Here is a 20,027-nt window from a genome sequence, read left to right as displayed (position 1 = left end):
GTTTCTCTGTGTAACTGCCTTGGCTATCCTAGACTCACTTTGCAGACAAGGCTGGCCTCGAACTCACAGTGATCTGCCTGCCTCTGCCTCCTGAGTGCTGGAATTAAAGGTGGGAGCCACCATGCCCAGCAGGAGAGCATTTTTTAAAAAGCCTTAAAATGAGAGTGAGCTCAGAGTGTCTGGAGAACAGAGGTCAGGATGCCAGTGTCTGGAGGGAGCAAGCAGGGGTAATGGGAAGAGGATCAGAGGTTCCAAGGAGCTGACTGTCAAGGGCAGCACCAGGCAAGAACGGAATGTTGAATTCTAGTGGCTTACAGGGTACAGGATGGAGATCTGCATGGCCTTACTTGTGTTACCACAGGCACCAGAAAAAGCAAGTGGCTGTCATGCAGCCTTGGGGAAATCACTGCGTCAGAGAACAGGTCACAACAAGAGCAGGCCTACCTCCTAGACTTTGGTGGCTTAAGAGATGTCAAATACAACTCAAGTGATCAGGAGAGGCCAGGTTGTGCTGCAGACACAGGCTCCCAGAGCCTGAAGCACCATGATTCCTTCTTCATACATGGAGAAGGAGGGGACTCTGCCTGCCCCCAGGCTGAGGGCGGCAGCCACCGCCGGCATGCTACAGGGTGGCTTGCAACGCTGCCACCCAGAAGGATCCTTCATTCTCCTGCATACATTTCATTAACTAAGGCAAGTTAGAAGCTTAAACGGAGCAAAGAAATACAATCCGTGTATCTGGAAGGTGCTTCCGTGGGAATGAGTCTGTAGGACTCCCTGAGGCTCAGACACACGGAACAGAGTTACCTAAGGCGTGGGGGGTGGGGCAGGGCAGGGTGAGGTAGGGGGAACCCCAGCCCTGACTCCAGGTTCCCTACCCATCTCCATGTGGCCCCCGGGTGACCTCCAGACAGTAATCCCCTAAGCCTTTCTGCTTCCTCCCACTTAAGCCTGGCTTCTCAGGAGGGCTGGGTAAATCCTCATTGCCAGCAGGACACCTGGGTGGGACACCCCCTTCTCAGCCATCTCCCCAGCACCCCGCACCCCCGCTGCCCCAGACTTGGCTCTCCCACAAAGCTTCCGGGCTGGTCTGGACAAATCAGCTTCTGTGGGGTTTCCACTCCTGAAGCTTTCTGGGCCAGGGCCCAGCCGACCCACAGGCCTCTGTACCTTCGCTGCCTTTCCCAATTAGCCACGTGAAAGTATAAAGTTCCCTTGGGCATGTGCAGTGGTTGGGTGGGAGTTCCCGAAGGGAACAGAATCCCTGCTGCCTGGCAAGCCTGGGTCTGCCTGTTGTGACGAATTGCCCTCCAGGTGATGACAAAGAATTCTTCCGGGTCTGTCTCCAGCAACTTCAACGACAGGCAGGCACGGAGGGCTAGGTCCCTTCCTGACCGAGCCCAGCAGGTTCTGACTGGCTCAGATCTGGCAGGAGCCCAGTTAGCTCAGGGTAGGTTGGGTTAACTCTCCAGGAACCCAGAGGAGTCCTGGATGCCTACTGAAGTCTTGGGGCTCACCTTGGTAGGCTGCTGCATGTTTTGGGGAATCTCCCAAAAGATCTGGAGGAAGGTTCTAGACAGAAGGCCTAAGAGACTGGCTCCAGGTTGCCCCTGCAGCTTCTTGGCAGACAGTTTCAGCACTTCCGATGGGCAGGTGGGTCAGCTTGGGAAGAGTTCACAGACTACTATGGCCACAGAGTCCCTTAGGATGAGGCAACGTCCCTGGGAACCAATTCCCAAAGGAACAGTCTAAGCTAAGAAGGGGGAAAAGGGGAAAAGCAGCCAGGCCCTGCTAGGATGAGGCAGGGAGCAAGGAAGGCCTTTCTAGGGGGCCACAGCAATAATCACACAAAAGGGGGCTGGAGAGGTGGCTCAGTGGTTAAGAGTACTGCCTGCTCTTCCGAAGCACCCGGGTTCAATTCCCAGCACCTACATGGCAGCTCACAACTGTCTGTAACTCCAAGATCTGACACCCTCACACCAATGTACATAGATTAAAGTTAAATAAAATATTTTTTACAAAATCACACAAAAGGCCTTGGCCATCAAGGTAACCTGGGAGGCTTCTTGGGATCCTGAAAGGATGGATGCAACCACTCTTGTCCTGCCAGGCCATCCTGCACTGGAGACTGAACTCTTTCCGTCCAGACCCATCTTGGGTTGTTTCCCTGCTCCCCACCCCACCCCCACCCCCAGTTGTTCGAGTTTTTCAAGACCTGGTTTCTCTGTGTTGCTTTGGCTGTCCTGTACCCACTTTGTAGACCAGGCTGGCCTCGAACTGACAGAGATCCACCCTCCTAAGAGCTGGCATTAAAGGCGTGCGCCAACCACGCCCGGCCCCATCTTGGGTCCTGTTGCTGTGGTTTCTGTTTCATGCAGGGATGCACAAGGATGTGAGCTGCGTAAACAAAGGGCTATTTTTACCACCTCATTGTTTTCCCACTCAGCTTCCTAGCTCCTTAGCCAAGGTACACCCCGGTGTTGCCTGGGGCACACCATGTAAGTATCTCACAGATCTTCCAGTACTGTTGACTGCCATGCCAGGTTAGAGCAATACCAGCCACAGCCCTCAGGTGCTGCCTCCAGGACCTCTGTGGTCCAGGTTGAGGAGATGAGACCCTCTATCTGAGTCCTGTTCTGAGGCTGGGTGGGGAAATTAGAGGTGCCTGGGCTTGGGGCATTGTCTACCCTGAAGGAAAATTTCACCCAGCTGTCCTCAACCCCAGACTACCTACAGTCTCAGAAGGGGCCGCATGAGCAGGCCCAGCAGCCATGGTTGGCCCCCTAAAGGGGACAAGGGGAGGTACAGTTGGGGATGAGTCTCTGAGGCTCAGATACAGAGCTCCCCGCATGAAGCAGGGGTGGGAATGCAGGGTGGGGAGGGCAGAAGAAAGGAAGAGTAGACCTATAATTCGTCTTATTATTCTGAAATTCTCTCCTGTCGGCAGAGGCCCTTATTTTTTGAGCCCCAGGCAGACTGCTCTCCACAATGGACCACACGATCGGCCCTTGGCTGATGAATGTAGGCCAACAGTGATGAGGTAAGTGTCCTTGGTGTTCTTGTGGTCCACGTTAGGAAACCCCAACTCAGAGACCTCCCATGACTGCTCACAATACACAGCTAGTAACTGGCAGAGTCTGAATTTGAACCCTGACCTACAGTCCCGGAATCCCAAGCTCAGGACCTGTCTGTCTCCTTGGATAAAGTGTTGGAAGTCCCCCCTCAGAGCGGCTACCCTTAGTGTGAGTTCCCAGCCTCAGGAAGCCCCCCCTGGGGCTCCCCATCTCGGAACAGGGTGGAAGCCTGGCACTGGGTCCTGTTGGGTGACAGAAGAAAGCAGAAGGGTGCTGGGCACGCAGGGTGCTGCTCGCCTCTTCTTCCTCCTCCTCCCTCTTGCTGAGAGCAGTGCAGGCTGCAGTGGGAGGGAGCCTCTGGCTGCCATGGCTTATTTTAACCACTTGATCATGATCGAGGATTTAATTTTATCCCCTTCCCTGCCTGGCTATGATTAGAGCTTAAAGCACATGGGGAGCAGGAGGGTCCCCAGAAGGCAGAGCTGTTGTGCCCAGGCCTTGCCATCTGGGGGACCCCCACAGCTCCACCTATTGCATGGGGAAGGCCAAGGGATACTGTAAACACTCTTCCCCCACAGGCAGCAGAGCCTCTTGAGTGAGGCAGAGGCTCTATGGTGGTGGGGAAGGCTTGTCTGTCCTCATCAGAAAGCATTTAACAGGCACCTAATTGGTCCTGGGGCTGAATCCCAAGTACTGCAGATAAGTCTGTGTTCTGTGTGACTTATGAGCAGGTTGGGGTGGAGGCGACACCTGCCAGGGTGACTTTCACGATGACCATATGTCCTGACCGCCTACTGTACACAGGTCATACTGCTGAGGGTGTCCTACGTGTTTTGACATTCTTCCTCAGCAGCGGCCTCATGGGATGGTTGCTTTCCTTGGTCTCCAGAGCTCTCACTCTAAGCCATGTCTCCCCAGATCCTGGCTATGTGGACAATAAGATTTATTCTGTGGGAGCAAACAACGTTCTATGTCCAAGAGGCTTAAAGTGGAAAAGAAATTTCTAGAAAAACCAGCTTGGCTTAGCGGTGAAATGCCATGTCTGCACAGTGTGACAGCTAAGAAGGCAGAGTCTAGACAGATGCTCAGGGCAGACCAGGACCACTGGAGTCACCCCTTCCTGAGGCTGACATATGCAGAGGGCCACCCAGACTTTTAGCATCCAATACCTACCAGCTGTGTTACCAAGACTGGGATAATCCAGATGCCTGATATCTTTTTCTGTTTTCTGTTGCTACATGGGCAAGTCATGCAGAAGTTTATTTGGCTCATGGCTTTGCCGGGGGTGAAGTCCAAGGGCATGGCGTGGGTGTCTAGCGGAGGCTTTCTTGCTGCATTGTGACATGGTGGACGACAACAGCTGGTAATGCAGAGGAAGCCAGGCACAGGTCTCTTCCTCTGATAAGGGCACAAGTGTTGTCCTGGGGGTCCCACCCTATGACATCATCCAATCCTAGTAACCTCTGAAAAGCCCCCCATCTAGATTCATGGACATATGAATTTATGGATGAGTTCATAAGTTTTCAACATATGAACTTTAGGGGCCACACTTAAATTACAACATGAGTATAAAGGAATGAAAGATATTTATGGGCCAGGTGGTGGGTGGTGGCACACTTTTAGTCCCAGCACTTGGGAGGCAGAGGCAGGTGGATCTCTGAGTTCAAGGCTAACCTGATCTACAGTGTGTTCCAAGGGTACCCAGGGCTACACAGAGAAACCCTGTCTTAAAAAAAAAAAATAAGCCGGGCGTGATGGTGCATGCCTTTAATCCCAGCACTCAGGAGGCAGAGGCAGGCAGATTGCTGAGTTTGAGGCCAGCCTGGTCTACAAAGTGAGTTCAGGACAGCCAAGGCTACACAGAGAAACCCTGTCTTTAAAAAAAAAAAATGGGGCTGGAGAGATGGCTCAGAGGTTAAGAGCACTGACTGTTCTTCCAGAGGTCCTGAGTTCAATTCCCAGCAACCACATGGCAGCTCAGAACCATCTATAATGTGATCTGATGCCCTCTTCTGGCCTGCAGGTGTACATGCAGGCAGAGCATTGTATACATAATAATAAATAAATATTTTTTTTAAAAAAATGAGCCGGGCGTGATGGTACATGCCTTTAATCCCAGCACTCAGGAGGCAGAGGCAGGCATTTTGCTGAGTTCGAGGCCAGCCTGGTCTACAAAGTGAGTTCAAGACAGCCAAGGTACACAGAGAAACCCTGTCTTGAAAAACAAAAACCAACAAGAACAAGTGGCATTTGTGAATGTTTGCCTTCTCCAGCTGGAAGCAAGGCCGCCAGGGAGTGAGAAGTTTCTGGGTCTAAAGTTACCTCCTAGGGCTGTGCAGGGTGGGTGGGGCTCCCACAGGTGTGTAAACAGAAGCTCCTTCCCAGAGGAGGCTGGAAGGGTGGGGCTTGGCAACAATGATCTCTCTGCTGCCTTCCCTTCCCTGATGGATGGGTGCTGCCTGGTAGCCTTCTGGTTGCCAGACACTAGTTGATAGCCACACTGCCTAGCACGCATGACACTGGTGGGTTTTTGTTTTGTGTTTTGGTTTTTCAAGACAGGATTTCTCTGTGGAGCCCTGTCTGTCCTGGGCTCACTTTGTAGGCCAGGCTGGCCTGGAACTCACAGAGATCCACCTGCCTCTGCCTCCCGAGTGCTGGGATTACAGGTGTGTGCCACCTCGCCAGGCTATGACACTGGTTTTATCCTCAGCACTGCATAAACCCTGCCCATATTTGTAATTGCAGAACACAAGAAGTTGAGGCATGAGGATACATATCATGAAGCCATATATGAAGCCAGTCTGGAATACGTGAGGCCCTGTTTTGATTTTACGTGCATAGATAACTTGCCTGCAAACCTAGCTATAGGCACCAGATGCAAGCCCCAAAGTGTGACGGATCCCAAGGAACTGGGGATACAACATTGTGAGCTACTGTTGTAAGACCCCCTCCCCTGTGCACCCGGCATAGCAAGCATAGCAGCAGTAACGTTATCTTGCAAGGCAAGACTAAAATAATGGGTTCCCGAGGTAAGATAAGGCCTGGAGCTCAGAGGAGAAAGATAAAAGCGTGCTTGTCCTTGTCAAACAAAATATTTATGGTCGGCCATCTGGCCCAGGGAGTGGACAAACTCCCCTGTTCCCATCCGATGGCCGGGCCATAACCTCGCTCCATGTCAAACAAGATATTTATGGATGGCCACCTGGCCCAGAGAACGGGTAAACTCCCCTGCTCCCAGAGCCCACCTAATGACCGGACTATAACCTCGCCTCATTTAAATTTACCAATCAGAGCCCTGTAACTATGCTTTTCGCTTCTGTAATCGAGCTTCCCGCCAAACTCCCTATAAAGGACCCCCTAAAGACTCGCCCGGCGCGCCAGCCTCTTGGGAGACTGAAACGCCCGGGTACCCGTCCCCTTAATAATAAAGCCTCTTGCTTGTTGCAGCCGAAGCCTTGGTCTCGTTGGTTCTTGGTGGGGGTCTCCGCGTTAAGACCGCCGTGTCGGGGGTCTTACATTTGGAGGCCCCAGCGAGATCGAGACCCCCGCCTGGGGACCATCGACCCAAATTCGGGAGGTAAGCCTTTGTCTTTGCGCCGGCCGGCTTTGTCGTTGTTGATCGTTGTTAATCGTTACGTGTCTCGGTGTTTGCGCAAACTCTCTGAATCTGGCAAGGGCGGGGGAAGCTGACGGGCTTGTACTCCCCCCTTGTGGCCCGGGGAGACGTCCCTGTGGAATTCTGTACTAGAACCCTGTCTCCTCCAGGGTTATTTGGGGCTCCGGCCCATCTGAGAGGCTATTCGCCTCATCTGGAAGGCGGGGGGTACGGATCCCCTGCGGCGGCCGAGCCGCCGCCTGCAACCGCCGCTTTATTTTTGCTTTGGCGCAAGCGTCCCGCGCAGGCTGTGTCTGGTCTTCTGTGTGTAGTGTTTCTCTGTTGTGTTTCGTTCTATATTTTCGGCACCATGGGTCAGACTCTTGTCACCCCACTAACCCTTACTTTGCAGCACTTCAAAGAGGTCCGTGCCATAGCGCACAATTTGTCAGTAGAAGTTCGCAAGGGCAGATGGAAAACTCTTTGTTCCGCTGAATGGCCTACGCTTTATACCGGGTGGCCACAAGATGGCACTTTTAACCTTTCTCTCATTCTACAGATCAAGTCCAAAATTATAGACCCTGGACCACACGGTCATCCGGACCAGGTCCCCTACATAATGACTTGGGAATCTCTCGTTCGTGACCCCCCTCCATGGGTCAGACCTTTCCTCATTCAGCCCCACTCCGCGACTCCCGCCGGGGCCGGGCCCCACTCCGCGACTCCCGCCGGGGCCGGGCCCCACTCCGCGACTCCCGCCGGGGCCGGGCCCCACTCCGCGACTCCCGCCGGGGCCGGGCCCCACTCCGCGACTCCCGCCGGGGCCGGGCCCCACTCCGCGACTCCCGCCGGGGCCGGGCCCCACTCCGCGACTCCCGCCGGGGCCGGGCCCCACTCCGCGACTCCCGCCGGGGCCGGGCCCCACTCCGCGACTCCCGCCGGGGCCGGGCCCCACTCCGCGACTCCCGCCGGGGCCGGGCCCCACTCCGCGACTCCCGCCGCAACACCCCAGCCGGCGCCTTCTGCTCTGGCGGGTTCCGCTGGGACCGGGCTCCCTCCCGCAATGCCCCTGCCTGTAGTTTCTGCTCTGGCGGGTTCCGCTGGGACCGGGCTCCCTCCCGCAATGCCCCTGCCTGTAGTTTCTGCTCTGGCGGGTTCCGCTGGGACCGGGCTCCCTCCCGCAATGCCCCTGCCTGTAGTTTCTGCTCTGGCGGGTTCCGCTGGGACCGGGCTCCCTCCCGCAATGCCCCTGCCTGTAGTTTCTGCTCTGGCGGGTTCAGCTGGGACCGGGCTTCCCCTCGCTCCGCCCCAGCCAGTGTCCCCTGCCATGGCAGATTCAGCTGGGACCGGGCTTCCCCTCGCTCCGCCCCAGCCAGTGTCCCCTGCCATGGCAGATTCAGCTGGGACCGGGCTTCACTCCGCTCCGCCCCCCGCTGGGACAGGTCTCTATCCCGCCATTGTCCGTCCAGCCCAGAAGGTCTTGCCGCCAGATGAGGGTCCCCTCCTGGATCTCCTGACTGAAGAACCACCCCCCTACCGGGCCCTAGTGGTTCCAGGTCCAGCCTCATCGGCCGGACCTCCGACTCCCTCGGCTCCTCCCCCGCCGGGGACACCTGGGGATATCATGCCCCGCCCTGAAGATATTGCTCCTACCGCAGCACCCGAGGCCTCACCGATGGCCGGCCGACTCCGTAGCCGGCGCGAAGTTCCACCTCAGACCTCTCAGGCCTTCCCTCTTCGGGCTGGCACGGGTGGCCAGATGCAATATTGGCCGTTTTCCGCCTCAGATCTTTATAACTGGAAAAATAATAACCCTTCTTTTTCTAAGGACCCCTCCCGGCTAACCTCCCTTATTGAGTCCATTCTAGTCACCCATCAACCCACTTGGGATGATTGTCAACAGCTTCTACAGACGCTCCTTACCTCTGAGGAAAAGCAGCGCGTCCTTCTGGAGGCACGCAAGAGCGTCCCAGGAGCTAATGGGCGGCCTACCCAGCTGCCAAATGAGATAGCCAGTGCCTTCCCCTTGGAACGACCCGACTGGGACTTCAATACTGAGGAAGGTAGGGCCCACCTACGCCTTTATCGTCAGCTGCTTATAGCGGGTCTCCAAAAAGCCGCCAGGCGGCCCACCAATTTGGCCCAGGTTAAGATGGTTACTCAAAAAGCAGATGAGACGCCGTCAGCTTTCCTTGAGCGTCTAAAAGAGGCTTATAGGGTCTATACTCCATATGATCCGGAGGACCCCCTCCTGGCCACCACCCTGGCCATGGCTTTTATCTGGCAGTCTGCCCCAGATATCAGACGCAAATTGGAGAAATTGGAGGAACTTAAAGAGAGTACAGTTCAGGATCTTTTAAAGGAGGCAGAGAAAGTTTATAATAAGAGAGAGACGCCGGAAGAGAGAGAAGAAAGGCTTAGGAAAGAGTCTGAAGAAAGGGAAGAGAGATTGAGAAAAGAAGCGGAAGAGAGGGAAAATGCTAGAGATAAAAAGAGACATAGAGAAATGAGTAGACTTTTGGCCACCGTAGTTTCAGGACGCCAGGATAGTCAGGGCCAGGGAGGACGGAGAAAAACCCCTGTGGATAAGGACCAATGTGCCTATTGTAAGGAGAGAGGTCACTGGGTACGGGACTGTCCCAGGCGTCCCAAAGGGCCCCGTAGAACCCCCCCCTCCGCGGCTCTCCTCAACCTGGAAGACTGAAGAAGTCAGGGTCAGGAGCCTCCCCCTGAACCCCGGCTAACTCTAAATGTGGGGGGGCAACCCGTCACCTTCTTGGTGGATACGGGAGCTCAGCACTCCGTCCTTACCACCGCACCGGGGCCCCTGACAACAAAGACTGTCTGGGTGCAAGGAGCGACTGGCGGGAAGCCTTACCGCTGGACCACCGAGAGAAAAGTACATCTTGCCACCGGTAAGGTCTCACATTCCTTTCTTCATGTCCCGGACTGCCCATATCCCCTCCTGGGAAGAGACTTATTAACCAAACTCAAGGCCCAAATTCACTTCGAAGAAGGGCACACTCGTGTGACAGGACCACAAGGGCGGCCTATTCAGACTTTGGTATTAAATTTAGAGGATGAATACAGATTGTATGAGACTGACCCCCCTGGGAGCGATACCCCTAGCCCAGACTGGCAAGCCCTGTATCCATCATCATGGGCCGAAACTGGGGGAATGGGCCTAGCTCACCAACAGCCCCCCATATTAGTACACCTTAAGGCTTCTGCCACCCCAGTCTCTATCCGGCAGTACCCTATGTCACAGGCAGCCTACCTGGGAATACGGCCTCATATTCGGAGACTCCTGGACCAAGGCATACTGACTCCTTGTCAGTCTCCCTGGAACACCCCCTTGCTTCCTGTTAAAAAGCCCGGAACGGGGGATTATCGGCCGGTCCAAGACTTAAGAGAAGTCAACAAACGGGTTGAAGACATACATCCTACTGTCCCCAACCCTTACAACCTATTGACGGGGCTATCCCCAGACCATGTCTGGTACACTGTGCTGGACTTAAAGGATGCTTTCTTCTGCCTAAGACTGCATCCCTCCAGCCAGCCTCTCTTTGCATTCGAATGGAAGGACCCCGACTTGGGGATTTCGGGGCAACTAACATGGACACGGCTGCCACAGGGATTTAAAAATAGTCCCACTCTGTTCGATGAGGCCTTACACCGTGATTTGGCCGACTTCAGGGTACGATACCCAGACCTCATATTGCTCCAATATGTGGACGATCTCCTCCTGGCAGCCCCCTCTAAGGAGAGCTGCCGACGGGGAACCCACGCCCTCCTACAAGTCCTAGGACGGCTGGGGTATCGAGCCTCTTTCAAGAAGGCACAAATTTGCCAGACTGAAGTAACCTACCTAGGTTACTCCATCAAGGATGGACAGAGGTGGCTCACTCCGGCTAGGAAACAAACTGTCCTCCAAATCCCGCCACCGCGGTCCCCCCGTCAGCTCAGAGAATTTTTAGGAACAGCGGGCTTTTGCCGCCTCTGGATCCCTGGGTTCGCGGAACTGGCAGCTCCCCTGTACCCCCTCACCAAGCCAGGAACGATGTTTGTCTGGGGGCCCACCCATCAACAGGCCTTCGAGGCTATTAAGACTGCCTTAATTTCAGCCCCCGCACTGGGGCTGCCCGATTTAACCAAGCCCTTTGAGTTGTTCATTGACGAGAAGCAAGGCTACGCCAAGGGAATTCTAATTCAGAGACTGGGGCCCTGGAAAAGGCCTATAGCCTACCTCTCTAAGAAACTGGACTCCGTGGCAGCAGGCTGGCCCCCTTGCCTACGGATGGTTGCTACAGCCGCCTTACTCCTTAAAGACTCTAATAAACTCACCATGGGACAGCCAATTACTATCTTAGCGCCCCATGCCATGGAATCCCTGGTCCGGCAGCCCCCAGACAGATGGCTCTCCAACGCCCGGGTTACACATTACCAGGCCATGCTTTTAGACTCGGACAGAGTCACCTTTGGGCCAATAACCAATCTCAACCCTGCCACGCTGCTCCCTCTCCCAGACGGGCCCGAGGATCATGATTGTCAGCAAGTCCTGGCGGAAATCCACGGAACCCGCCCTGACCTCACTGACCAGCCCCTCCCTCACCCAGACTTCGTTTGGTATACGGATGGGAGCAGCTTCCTGGATAACGGGACACGACGGGCCGGAGCGGCTATCACCACCACCGACCAGGTAATATGGGCCAGCCCTCTGCCCCCAGGGACCTCCGCCCAGCGTGCTGAACTGATCGCCCTGACCAAGGCCCTGGAACTGGCAAAAGGAAAAAGGCTAACAGTCTATACAGACAGCCGGTATGCCTTCGCCACAGCCCACGTACATGGAGAAATTTATCGGCGCCGAGGACTCCTCACCTCAGAAGGTAAAGAAATTAAAAATAAGACTGAAATCCTGGCCCTCCTGAAGGCCCTCTTTTTACCCCAGCAGCTCAGCATCATCCATTGCCCGGGCCACCAGAAAGGGGACTCTCCTGAGGCTCGAGGTAATCGGCTGGCTGACGAGACAGCCCGCCAAGCCGCTACAAGACCCCTCGACACTCTCGAGGCGCTCTCCTTACAAGGAGACACCGGAGCGCCAAGACAGCAGGACCGGAATTGGAAATTCACCGACGACGACATACAAAGACTTCAAAAGATGGGCGCGCTTCCTGAAGGCCCTGACCATTGGCGATACCAGGACAAGGTAGTCGTCCCCTCAAAAGAAACTGACTATTTGATTGACTACTTCCACAAGCTCACTCATTTAAGCGCCCAGAAGATGAAGACCCTCCTTGAAAAAGAAGAAACGGACTTTTACCTATTGGGAAAAAAGGAGGCCCTCCAGAGAGCCATTGACAATTGCCGGCCCTGCACGCTGGTCAATACCAACAAGTCCTTAAATTTGTCAGGAACTAGGGTCCGAGGACACCGGCCAGGGACCCATTGGGAAATTGACTTCACGGAGATCAAACCAGGTATATACGGATACCGGTACCTGCTGGTCTTCGTAGATACTTTTTCAGGATGGACTGAAGCCTTCCCCACCAAACATGAGACGGCCAAGGTGGTTTCCAAGAAGCTTTTAGATGATATTTTCCCTCGCTACGGGATGCCACAGGTAATTGGGTCCGACAACGGACCAGCCTTCGTCTCCCAGGTAAGCCAGCAGGTGGCCAAACTACTGGGGATTAATTGGAAATTACATTGTTCTTATAGACCCCAGAGTTCAGGACAGGTAGAGCGCATGAATAGATCTATTAAGGAGACTTTGACTAAATTAACGCTTGCAGCTGACACTAAGGACTGGGTGGCCCTGCTACCCCTGGCCCTATACAGGGTTAGGAACACCCCTGGCCCACATGGACTTACTCCCTTTGAGATTGTCTATGGTTCACATGTTCCTATTGTTCACTTCCTTGACCCAGATATCGGCTCCTTCGCTACCAGGCCTTCCCTCCAGGCACACCTAAGAGCCCTCCAAGAGGTGCAAAATGAGGTATGGAAGCCCCTAGCCCGTGCTTATAAAGACCAGCTTGACAAACCCCTGGCCCCTCACCCATTCCAGGTCGGAGACTACGTCTGGGTCCGACGCCACCGGACCAAGAACCTTGAACCCCGCTGGAAAGGACCTTACGCTGTTCTCCTGACTACCCCGACGGCTCTCAAGGTAGACGGAATTGCCACCTGGATCCACGCAGCCCACGTCAAGGCAGCCAGGGAGACAGACCCAGACAAGACAACATGGAAGGCCCATCGAACCGACAATCCCCTAAAGATAAGACTTTCCCGAACCTGATCCGCCCCATGACCCTTACTTTTCTCCTACTATCCCTCCCCTGGGCCCCGTCTGCCAGCCCTCACACTCCAGTACAACAAACCTGGGAGGTAACCAATGAAGAGGGAGACACCGTCTGGTCGGTCACCGCACTACACCCTCCATGGACTTGGTGGCCGGACCTGACGCCAGACCTCTGTAAGTTGGCAGCCGGGTCACTAACATGGGACCTTCCCGACCACACTGACCTCTCTAATCCCCCGGCTGAAAGACTATGCGTGCCAAATGGGATAGGAAGCACTCTCGGGTGCTCCGGACAGTTCTACCGGGCTAATCTTCGGTCCATTCAGTTCTATGTTTGCCCAGGACAAGGCCAATCTCGGCAGTTCAAGCGCCAATGTGGGGGGGCCCCTGATTTCTTTTGTGCCGCATGGGGCTGTGAAACCACGGGCGAGGCTTCCTGGAACCCCTCTTCCAGTTGGGACCTGATCACGGTAAAGAGAAACAGTAGCTATGACAGGCCAGGAGAAGGAGAAAGAAATGAGTATAAATACCTCCAGACTAAATGCGCCCCCTTCAATAGCCCAGAGGGGCCCTGCAAGAAAAAGTACTGCAACCCCATAGTCATCAAGTTTACAGAAAAAGGAAAGCAGGATCGCCGATGGCTTAAGGGGAACACTTGGGGGTTGCGATTGTATAAATCAAACAAAGACCATGGGCTAATTTTCAAGGTCAAGTTAACCCTGACTACCGCTCCCACCATGGCAATAGGCCCTAACCCTGTCCTGGCCGAGCCACCTCAAGCCCAGCCTAGACCCCAGGTGCTACCCCCACCCGCTCCACCGACGACGTCATTTTCGGTAAATCCTAGCACCCCCTCTGCCCTAGATTCACATCCTAACACGAGAAATCAGCTCCTGGACTTGGTAACGGGGGCATACCAGGCCCTAAACTATACTTCCCCGGAAAAGACTAAGGAATGTTGGATGTGTCTCACCTCCCAACCCCCTTACTATGAGGGAGTTGCCCTTACGACCAGCATTACCAACTCCTCCACCCCAGACAATAGGTGTCTCTCCAATACCCCTCACCGCCTTACGCTGTCTGAAATATCCGGTAAGGGAACTTGCTTAGGGACCGTCCCCTCGTCCCATAAATCCCTGTGCAACACCACTTTGACCAGCACCCTGAAAATTTCGGAAACCAGGTACCTCACTGGCCCAAATGGAACCTACTGGGCCTGTAACACTGGGTTAACCCCATGTGTCACAACATCCGTCCTTAAAATGTCTTCGGACTTCTGTGTATTAGTCCAGCTCTTCCCCAAGATCACATACCATGACCCCTCCGACCTATACCGCTATTTTGAGGGGATTAATCGTTACCCCCGAGAGCCAGTATCCATCACTCTGGCACTGCTACTGGGAGGATTAACAGTCGGGGGAGTTGCGGCAGGGATCGGAACCGGGACTACTGCTCTCACTCAGGTTGCTCATTTTCAGCAGCTACAACAGGCCATGAACGCAGATCTTCAAGCATTAGAAGAATCTATTAGTGCATTAGAACAGTCCCTAACCTCCCTTTCTGAGGTAGTACTCCAAAATCGTAGAGGGTTAGACATTTTATTCCTGAAAGAAGGTGGACTCTGTGCAGCCCTCAAGGAAGAATGTTGTTTTTACGCTGACCATACAGGGGTAGTTAGAGATAGTATGTCCAAGCTGCGAGAAAGACTAAAACAGCGACAGTTACAATTCGAATCAGGACGAACGTGGTATGAAAACTGGTTTAATAAGGCTCCTTGGTTCACCACTTTAATATCTACCATAACAGGCCCTTTGTTAATTATTGTTCTGCTCTTACTTTTTGGGCCCTGCGTTCTTAACAGACTGATGCAATTCATCCGAAACCAAGGCCACCTATCGGTTGTACAGGCCTTGGTTCTAACCCGACAATACCAACAGCTCCAACAGACACAACCAGAGGTCATTGAATGAAAGATTTCATTCAATTTACAACAAGAGGGGGGAATGTAAGACCCCCTCCCCTGTGCACCCGGCATAGCAAGCATAGCAGCAGTAACGTTATCTTGCAAGGCAAGACTAAAATAATGGGTTCCCGAGGTAAGATAAGGCCTGGAGCTCAGAGGAGAAAGATAAAAGCGTGCTTGTCCTTGTCAAACAAAATATTTATGGTCGGCCATCTGGCCCAGGGAGTGGACAAACTCCCCTGTTCCCATCCGATGGCCGGGCCATAACCTCGCTCCATGTCAAACAAGATATTTATGGATGGCCACCTGGCCCAGAGAACGGGTAAACTCCCCTGCTCCCAGAGCCCACCTAATGACCGGACTATAACCTCGCCTCATTTAAATTTACCAATCAGAGCCCTGTAACTATGCTTTTCGCTTCTGTAATCGAGCTTCCCGCCAAACTCCCTATAAAGGACCCCCTAAAGACTCGCCCGGCGCGCCAGCCTCTTGGGAGACTGAAACGCCCGGGTACCCGTCCCCTTAATAATAAAGCCTCTTGCTTGTTGCAGCCGAAGCCTTGGTCTCGTTGGTTCTTGGTGGGGGTCTCCGCGTTAAGACCGCCGTGTCGGGGGTCTTACACTGTGTGGGTGCCAAGAACTGAAGCCACGTCCTCGAGAAAAGCAGCCTTTTTGTTTGTTTGTTTGCTTGTTTTTCATGACAGGGTTTCTCTGTGTAGCCTTGGCTGTCCTGGACTCGCTTTGTAGACCAGGCTGGTCTCGAACTCACAGCCATCCACCTGCCTCTGCCTCCCGAGTGCTGGGATGGAAGGTGCGCGCTAGTCGCCCCTCTGCCCTGTAAGGCATTTATTTCAATGACTTCACCTTCTAAATACCCAGCTGTCTCCCAGAAGATCAAATTATTTCAAAGGATGGCAGAAGAGGTAAAGGGTTTCTAAATGGGGTCCCCATAGTTAGTCGGAGCCCAGTTCATCTTGTGGGAAAGGTGCAGTTGTCCAGGTGCAGGGGGCCTGCTTATAGGCCTGGTGGGTGCAGGGTGGTGCCGAGGTCCCCTGGGGTCCAGAGCTGCCCCATTCCGGAAGTTGACTCCTGCCTCCTTCAACGGGACCCGGTGCCACAGAAGGGAAGGATTTCTCTGTCAAAGTCCTGGACAAAACAAAGGACCCTGATCAAAGGCTGAGAGCTGCCTGGACACTCACAGCTGCTCCGTACCTAAGGGACCGGGAAACACTTAATTCACCCCCCCCTCACCCCACTGCCTCCTACTCTGGGGGTGGGAGGCAGCAACAAAGGACAGGGTGTTCTGCTTCCCTGCCCTCCAGGTCCCTAGGCCCCCTCCAGGCTGTCGGCACACCACACCCTATCTTCACCCCAAATCCTGAGGGCTGAGTTCATTATCAGCAGCATGCATCTGTGCCCAAGAAGGCAGACCCCTGAGGGGGACTGCAGTGTGGGGCCAGGGACCCTGGGAGACGCTTTTACTTTACATGCTCAAGTCCCTGGCTCATTTTAAGTGACCTACTTCCTTTTACAGACTTCAGTGGGTTAGGCAGCTCAAGGTGAGTGACTGACAGCTGCACCCTAGCGCTGCTGGAGGCTGGACCAGAGCCAGTCAGCCCCTCCCTCTGAGCAATTAGCAACATAAACTAGAACTGCAGGGTGACGTTAGAGTCTTTTTTTTTTTTTTAAAGCCTGAGCACTAGACAAGCCATTTCCTATGTAAGTTTGGTTAACTTAGCTTATCTGTCTCTTTCACTATGATGACAAACTCCTTTATGGACTAGGAGTTCCAGAGAGGGACAGACCAAGGCGATGTGAGGATAGCCACAAGGTCACTTCAAGCAGGAAGGGGCTCCCTTGTAGCGAAGTGAGCTCCCAGATGCAGCGGGTAATCAATAAGTGCTGGACAGTTTTCCTGAGATGAGTGGCCACACTATAGGCTGCGGGACTTCCACTCAAAGGTGGGTTTTTGTTTTGGGGTGAGTGTTATTTTGCCTTGAACTCCTCTGGGCTTACATGATTTTCTTGCTTCAGCCTCCTGACTGGCTGGAGATATACACTCTTAGCTCAATGCCAAGACTCAATGCTACGACTGTGCTGTCTAAAATCCCCACAGCAGCTGGGCTAGCTGGTGCATGCCTTTAATCCCAGCACTCAGGAGACAGAGGCAGGGGGATCTCTGTTTTTTGTTTGGTTTTTGGTTTTTTGAGACAGGGTTTCTCTGTGTAGCCTTGGCTGTCCTGGATTCACTTTGTAGACCAGGCTGGCCTCGAACTCACAGCAATCTGCCTGCCTCTGTGTCCCTAGTTTGGGATTAAAAGCGTGCGCCACCACGCCCAGTTGGATCTCTGTGTTTGATGCCCATCTATCTGGTCTACACAGCAAGTTCCAGGCCAGCCAGAGCTATACAGTGAGACCCTGTCTAAAATGAAAACTAAATCAAAAAACCCTCACAAGATCAAGAGTCCAGAGGAAAAAAATTTCAAAATTTATTTCTTTCAAATTATGTGTGTGTGGATACGTGCACTGGATCCCGGTGCTGGAGTTAGGGCAGATGCGAGCTGTTTGATGAGGCTGCTGGGAACTATTCAGGGCCCCTACAAGAGCAAGTACTGTCAGCTGTCATCTCTCCAGGCCCTCAAGCAAAGCTTTTGAAAAGGAAATGGAAGCAATGTGCTGTGTGGTAAATGGGATGGCGGGCAAGAGGGCCTAGAGGGGATTATGGAGGATGAAGGTGGAAATTTCCAGAAAGTGCTTCCAAGGCAAAACCTCCCGAAGCAGAAATGATTTCAGGTCCTAAAACTGGACAGATGGCTAAGTATCAGTAAATTTCTATCAGGTGTGGTGCCATACACCTGAAATCCCACCATTTGGGAGGTAGGGACAGAAGGGTCTGGAACTCAAGGTCACTTCCAGCTACAAGGCTAGCACGGACCATGCATAGCTCTTCTTCGTGCGTGCCGCCCCTCCCCAACCCCCCAATCTGCTGGGATGATGGAGGGATGGGGGTTCTGTCCAGCCATCGCACACACATTGGCTGTCTACACGGTCAGTGCCACCACACTGATGGGCTGTAACATCAGCATGAAATGGGGCGGTCACTGAAGATGAGTGGGGTCATATGGTCAGACGGGCCCCTCGTCCTGAGGACTGCGTGTTAGACATGTGCACTGGTCCAGGCCTAAGACAAAGTGGTTTGTTGTTTGTTTTCCGAGTCAGATCTCATGTAACCAACATGGCCTCAAGCTGCCTATGTAGGCTAGGATGACCATGTCCTCCTGGCTCCTGGTCCCCCGCCTCTGAGGCCTGAGTGCTGGGATTATGAGTGTGTGCCACCACACCTGGCTCACATGGTGCTGGGTGGGGGATCAAACCCAGGGGCTTGATGCTGTGCTAGGCAAGCACAGTGTAAGTCCAGCTGTGTCCTCAGCACCCCCTTTCCCAAGATAGGGTCCCAATGGGTAGCTTTGGCTATCCTGGAACTGTCTATGTAGACCAGGCTTTCCTTAAATTCACAGAGATCCACAAACCACTGCCTCCTGAGTGCTGGGACTAGGGGTGTGCACCACCACACTCCCCTCCCCTTCTGAGGTGAGGTCTCATGTAGTCTATCGCCTGGCGCTAACAACACAGCTGAAGAGAAGGAGAACTGATTTTTCTACATCCACACAGAGGTGTGAACAGGCCCAGCCCCTGTTTCTTTCTTTCTCTCCTCCTACTTTGTTTAGTTTTTTTTTCTTTTCTTCTTCTTCTTTTTTTTTTATTTTTTTATTTTTGTTGTTGTTACAAGGATTTCTCTGTGCAGCCCTGGCTGTCCTGGTCTTGCCTGTAGACCAAATTAGCCTTGAACTCACAGAGATTCAGAGACCCACCTGCCTCTCCCTCCCCAGTGCTGGATTGAGTATGCGCCACCACACCTAAGCTTCTTTACCTTTTCAAGACAGGATATCACTGTAGCCCAGGCTGACCCGGAACTCACCTGAATCCTCCTGCCTCAGCTTCACAGCTTTACGATTGCTGGATTCGCAGGTGTGTGTCACCACAATGAGTTTATGTGGTGCTGGGCTCAAACCCAGGCATGCTAAGTAAGCTCTACCAGTTGAGCTACATCCCCAGCCCAGGCCATGAACACTGAGCAAGCTTGATGCTGCCAACCCTCCTCCTCCACATGTCTCCTGGGAAGGGCCCCAGCAGTGATAGCCTTGAGAGAGGAACCAGCTCAGCTCACTCACCAACCTATGAAAATTTTTTATTGTTACTTTCCCCCTCCATTAGATAGACTTTTATTTAGAATAAGAAGCCACAGCGACACCTGCACTTTTCTTCCTCGGAGGACGAGCCAGGCCATTGCTGGAAGAGTGAGCTGAGAAGAAGTGCTGGGGGGGAGCACACGCCAACACCAGGGCTCTGCCTCCAGGTGTCACAGGAACCCGCTGAGGCTGGCAATAGCTGACTTTAGATGTAATCACCCGAGTGAGGGGAGACTGCAAACCCCCGTCTCTGCCCAGAGGCTCTCTCAGCCATATCTCTAGGCCACACTGAGCTGGCAGTGTCTGTCTGTGGGAACTCATACCGCGCCTGCACACACACATAGCTCCTCTCCAGGAATGATGCTCTCCTCTCAGGCTCTTGCTCAGGCTGGGGTTGGCGTAGCTGGTCTTCCACTGTCCTTGCTTGCTGAAGCCAATGCCCTTGGCACGTTACTGTCAGCTAACAGCGCCCACGTGCCAGAGGACATGGCATTCAAATTCTCCTCCTAGAATAAGAGTGGTAAGTGCAGGCCGTCCACCAAGGTGGTGCCCCAGGGCTCGGTCTCAAGACATGCTGGTACTGGGCTCCAGCTCCTCCTGACAATGGGAGGCCTGAGCCCTAAGAAGGGGAAAGATGCTCCAAGAGTTCTCTGCCTCATGGTACCCAGGACAAGAAAGGGCCATCAATCACTTACCATTTCTGTAATGCCCAGGGAAGGTGTGGTGGGGGTGGGGTGGGGTGGGGGACGATGACCCAGATCCCTCTTCTCAGGAGCTGCTCTAAAATGTGGCCCTAGGGCTGGATCTGAGGGCTCGCCTGTGGCCCACTGTGTGAAGAAGGTCTA

At 53.8% G+C, this 20,027-nt stretch overlaps 1 long non-coding RNA gene across 1 annotated transcript; it reads left to right on the top strand.

The window, feature by feature from the left end:
• Window positions 1–1,016: 1,016 nt before the first annotated feature.
• On the top strand, window positions 1,017–6,005 carry LOC311600264. Its single transcript, XR_014780181.1, has 3 exons — window positions 1,017–1,653; window positions 2,948–3,040; window positions 5,820–6,005. It is a non-coding gene; the product is annotated as an uncharacterized lncRNA (long non-coding RNA).
• The last annotated feature ends 14,022 nt before the right edge of the window (window positions 6,006–20,027 follow it).

This window comes from Acomys minous, assembly GCF_964271855.1.
Source record: "Acomys minous genome assembly, chromosome: 6".
Classification (NCBI taxonomy): Eukaryota; Metazoa; Chordata; class Mammalia; order Rodentia; family Muridae; genus Acomys; species Acomys minous.
The sequence above is the reverse complement of the archived record's forward strand: the minus strand, read 5'-3'. Positions and strand labels throughout refer to the sequence as shown.